We start from the raw sequence: 6,000 nt of genomic DNA, 5'->3' as shown, positions 1-6,000 counted from the left end.
GTAAGTATGTAGCCAACCTTGTTAGTAAGAAACAAAAATGCTGGTGTCGGAAATTAAGAGAATCTACAGAGGTGGAGGTATTTACATTTCATGAGGAATCTCATTACTTTAGGGTACGAATTTTAACAACTGGCAAGGAGGATGGCCAAGTGTCGAAGTCTCTTGTACATGGAGACAGGTTATACCTGGGCTTCCTACAGAGCATGGGTCAGGCCTTCATCCCTGGGTTATGAATGTCAAAAGAGTCAGCTAAGAGAAACCAAAACCCTTGTTCTGTGCTACCGATGCAGGCTCAATTTCTCACAATATTCTCATGATATAGAAGCCCTGAGCCAAGCTTATAAACTAAATATTTGCATGGAATCAGAGAATCCTGTTGAAACCCCAGCAAAGAAACCTATGGAAAAGCTCTATGGAGTCGTCTTCACAATCCAGGACACAAAGCAAAATAGACTTCAAGTGTGTTTTAAAATGTTCAAAGAAAGAGAGGAAGGAATAGAACTTGTAAGGGAAGAATAGAACATTATTTTTATTTTTATTTATTTATTTTTTTGAGACACAGTCTCGCTCTGTCACCCAGGCTGGAGTTCAGTGGTGCCATCAGCTCACTGCAACCTCTGCTTCCCAAGTTCAAGCAGATCTCGTGCCTCAGCCTCCTCAGTAGTTGGGACTACAGGCACCCACCACCACTGCTCGGCTTATTTTTTGTATTTTAAGTAGAGACGGGGTTTTACCATGCTTCCCAGGTGGTCTTGAACTCCTGAGCTCAGGCAATCTGCCTGCCTTGGCCTCCCAGAGTGCTGGGATTACAGGCGTGAGCCACTGCGCCTGGCCAGGACATTATTTTTTTTTTTTAAAGGAGGAATTTGAAAAAGAATCATGGTAGATTGTATCTTCCAAAGTTTATTGCAGATAGTGGCCACAACAATGCTTTCCTATCTTACAGGCTTTTCTTACAATGTGTACTTATATTTTTTCCATTAAGAGGTAGGGTCCCCTCCCTTGAGGGACATGCTTAGGACTCTCTTGTGATTAATAGAATGTGGTATAAGTGATGCTGTGTGATTTCTGAGGCTAGATAGAAATGTGAGTCCATTTTTGCTTGCTTACTGGATCACTTGTGCTGGAGCTCTAAACTACTGTGTAAGGAGTCCACCTGCTTGGAGATTGTCACATGTGAGGAAGCCAAAATTAGCCCATGCAAAGAGACCACACGTAGAGAGGTGCTATAACTGCAGAGAGGAAAAGAGCTATCTGGCCATTCCCCAACTTCTGCAGTCCTCTGCTGTTCTCATTGTAGCCACAGTCTGACTGCAATTACTTAAGAGACCCTAAGACAAAATCTCTACTTGAGCCCTTTTTGAATTCCTAACCCAAAAAATCATGAGCAAAATAAAATGATTGCTTTAGGCTGCTACATTTTGAGGTAATTTGTTATGCAGTAATAAATGATTGGACCATATAGAAATTCTAGAAGTTAAAAATTTGAGGAAACCAATGAATGGATTAAATAGTAACTTAGATTAGTTGAAGAGAAATGACAGAATTAGATATATTCTAATCGCACAGACTAGAGAGAGAAAAGATATAAAAAATTAAAAGGAAATTAAGAGACATGGAGTTACATTATACTTCTAGTAGGGATTGCAGAGAAAGATAATAGAGAAAGGAGGACAGAAAGTTTTGAAGAGATAATGGCTGAAAATTTTCCTGAATTGAAAACATGATTCCTCAGGCAGAAACTGCACAAATAATTGAGTAGAATAAGTAAAAATAAATCGAGATCTAGACATGGCGTAGTAGACATATAAAAAGTCACATGAGAAGAGAAAATCTTAAAGCTTTATGATGGAAACCACCGATTATCTATTGAGTTAAGCGATATGAAATATAGATCAATTGTAATTCAAAAATGATTGAGTAGGACTTGTACTTATGTGTATGAAGGATTAACTGCTATAGGAATTGCCCTCCCTATGTAAATAGCTAGAAAACCAGATAAAATGTGTTAACCCAAATGTTCACTAATTTGTGAACAAATAAACAGATTGTGATTTATCCACACAGTGGAATAATAGTCTGCAATAAAAAGGCACTAAATAACATGAATGAACCTCAAAAGCATTATGCTAAACGAAAGGAACAAGATACAAAAGAGCATATGCTGTATGAGTCCATGTATGTGAAATTCCAGAAAATTCAATCTAATCTTTAGTGACTAAAAGAAGATTAGTAGTTGCGAGGAGTCAGAGGGGAGAAGAGAGACTAGAATATAAAGGGTCAGGAGGGAATATTTTTGGATGATGGAAATATTTTATACCTTGATTATGATGGTGGTTACTTTACTGTACATTTATCAAAACTCACTGAATTTTGGCTGGGCGTGGTGGCTCATGCCTGTTGTAATCCCAGCACTTTGGGAGGCCGAGGTGGGTGCATCACTTGAGGCCAGGAGTTGGAGACCACCCTGGCCAACTTGGTGAAACCCTATCTCTACTAAAATTAGCCGGGCATGATGGTGCACATCTGTAATTCCAGCTACTCAGGAGGCTGAAGCACATTAATTGCTTGAACCCAGGAGGCAGGGGCTGCAGTGAGCCAAGATCCCAGCACTGCATACCAGCCTGAGTGACAGAGCGAGACTCTGTCTCAAAAAGAAAAAGGTAAATTTTATTGTTTGTAAATTTACCTCAATAAAACATGGTCAAATACTAGAAATTTTATATGGTTCAACTGGCTAGAAACACAGAATGACAGCAGACTTTTCATCTGTAACAATAGATGCTGAGAGACCATAAATAATATTTTCAAAGCACTAAGAAAAAAAATAGTATCCATGTACGAGTCTTTAGCTAGCTAAATGAGGAGTTTTCCAACATTAGTGATTTTGCATCAAAATCATCTGGAGGGTTTATAAAAATGCAGATTGCAGAGGCAGTCCCTGGAATTTCTGCTTCAGTAGGTCTTGGGTGGGCTGAGAATATACCTGTCTAATAAGTTCCCATGTATTTCAGATTCTGCTATGAAAGGAACTATACTTGAGAACCACCAAGATAAACCATCACGTGAGAGGGCTAAAAAAGAAAAACTTCAGCCTTACAACAGCTAAGAGAGTTTAGCACCTACACACCCTCTCTGAAAGAACTAGTAAGAGCTTCTTCAGTATAAAAAAGACCAAATCAGAGCCAGTGAATGGGAGGTAAGAAGCCCTTCTTTAAATATTACCAACACATCTCTCCCACCAAATTGCCAAAACAGCATTCTCTGGACGAAAGAGAGTCTCTTTTACTCCATCCCGTGGAAGGTTCCCTCCCACTTGCCAAGAATATGTTGAATCACTACTTATGGCAATAAAAAAAGCAGAAAGGAACGGAAGATTTGTTCTCTTACCCTTAATAGACTGAGAATTATCTTCTTGCTATAAATGTAAGAAGCAGTTAGCCATCAGTAGGAGTGACCAATCAGGGTACACATTATAGAAGCCAGACCTTTTATGTAGTGGCAAAACAGGTGTTGGGTGGCGGGAGTGATCCCTTGGTGCAGGCCATAAGAGGTGCATTTTCTCTAGGGAATCTAAAAACAGTAATAGAGTCAAGCTAAAGTAGATATACTTTCTATTATCACTACATGCCATCAATTCTAAATAATGTCAGTGATAAAATACCCTTCCCCAATAAAATATTTTGTTTGGTCTAAGTTCTAAACAATTGCTGAAGTTACCTGTTAAATTTTAATAATATATGCAAACTTCAAATTAACATATTTTTATTACTTATCCTTTATTAATATTATATTATACATGATAGCTAATATGGAGAGTTGCCAGTTATACAGTTGGCTCCAAATATATTCAGACTTAGGTACATGCTTTTGTTTTAAGAGTAAGTTAGTAATGGTTCAAAATCATGTGAACTTGCTTTGTGTCTCCAACTCTAGAGATATTACACATTCCTACATTTAAGTAGTAGATTAGAAATAAATGGTCATACCAAAGTGATTATAAAAACAAAGAAACAAACTTGAGTTACTAAAATTCCATCTTTCCAAAACCATTTAGACTTCTAAATGGTTTTGGAAACTTAAATCAGTGGAACAAGATATAAAATTTGAGGTGATATATTTTGTTTAATAAATGCAAATTTTATTCATTTTTTTACCAACTGTCTTTAAAATGAACATTTCTGCCTTTTCAGTTTTTCTGTTGTTTTAAACTGTGTCATTATTCATTATTGTAAAACACCAATATGTAAGTATAAATTTTTCCAAATCTTTGACTCCAAAAATGTGTTATAATCAAAAAGCGTTAATCTATTACTGATTTCCTTTTATGCATTATAATATTTATATGCAGTATTTACTTTTTTACTGGGATGTATGTGCATACATACATACACATATCCTTATACATTTAAATAAAATAAAACCCCCATATCTGTGTTTCTTTTCTAGCCATCACGATTATTTGTTCAATTTCATGATTATTACTGAAAGCAATTTTGTCATATAGAGGAGATGTTAAAAATGACCTGCCCTGGTGTAGGCAGATAGGAGTAGGTGTATGTGCCTTCCAGAATGGTCTCCTGGACACTGGGCCCAACTCCTTCAACAAAAAGGACAGAAAAATGGAAATAAATTTAATTTTGTGGTTTTAACTCACTGCATTAAGTGAGAAAGCATCCCTTTAACTCCAGGGAGTATGGGGTGGTGGCAGTGATGGGGTGGAAATGGGGAGCTGTTACTGTAGCAATGGTGGTGATGTACTGGCTGCTGCACAGGGAGGCTATGCACAGAGAACAGCAACAGGAAACTCGCAAAAACTGAACGAACACCATTTTTACAATGGGGAATTGACTAGATGAGGGCATACATCACCTATAATCTCTGGAAGAGAAGAGACAGGGAGGTTTGGAAGGAAATCAAAGCCAAATATTATTTCACTTGTCCTTCAAGCCTATAAATGCCACTAAAGCAGATGAGGCTTCAGTAAACAAAGGTTATCTTGGCTTGAAAGTAGTCGTCTCTGAGTATAGTCCTATGACAAGAATCAATTATATTTTGAGTAGCAGTGGCATGAAAGATATATTGTATTTAAGAGTATATATGTGTTGACCTATTAAGAAATTATGCAGGCCGGGTGCAGTGGCTTACGCCTGTAATCCCAGCACTTTGGGAGGCCGAAGTGGGTGGATCACTTGAGGTTGGGAGTTTGAGACCAGCCTGGCCAACACGGTGAAACCTTGTCTCTACTAAAAATAGAAAAATTAGGCGGGTGTGGTAGCCGGCACCTATAATCACAGCTACTCGAGAGGCTGAGGCAGGAGAATTGCCCGAACCTGGGAGGCGGAGGTTATGGTGAGCCGAGATCGTGCCACTCACTGTACTCCATACAGCCTGGGAGACAGAGCAAGACTCCAGGAAAAAAAAAAAAGAAAGAAAGAAAGAAAAGAAAAGAAAGAAAGAGAGAAAGAAAGAGAAATTATGCAAAGGAAACTGCCAAAGTCAGCTCTCAACTTAATTTAAAAGTTGGTGAAGTTCAGCTTCTGTATCTGGCCTCATTCTGGTGCTTTTAACCTCTGTTGTGCGTCCACTTTCTTTTCACAAGGCACCCAGGGTCATCCTGTTCTCCCTGAAGGATCGTCCGTCAAAATATTTTTTACACTAAGGTCTAAAAGACTAAAAACAGCCAAATACGATCTCATCTGGTGTATTCATTTTTTTTTAAATAAGCTTTTTATTTTGCAATAATTTTACTTTCACACACAGTTGTAAGAAATAAAACAGAGATCTGGTGCACCCTCTACTCAATTTCTTGCAAAACTAGAGAACAATATTACAACCAGGTTATTGAAATTGATTATCAAGATACAGAATATTTCCATCAATACAAATATCCCTCATGTTTGTCCTTTGAGAGCTTCACCCCCTTCCCTCCTGCCCCATCCCTTCCTTAACTCCTGGCAACCACAGATCTGTTCTCCATTTCTGTAATTTTTTCATGTC

Source organism: Pongo pygmaeus, chromosome 12, assembly GCF_028885625.2.
Source record: "Pongo pygmaeus isolate AG05252 chromosome 12, NHGRI_mPonPyg2-v2.0_pri, whole genome shotgun sequence".
Lineage (NCBI taxonomy): Eukaryota > Metazoa > Chordata > Mammalia > Primates > Hominidae > Pongo > Pongo pygmaeus.
The sequence above is the reverse complement of the archived record's forward strand: the minus strand, read 5'-3'. Positions refer to the sequence as shown.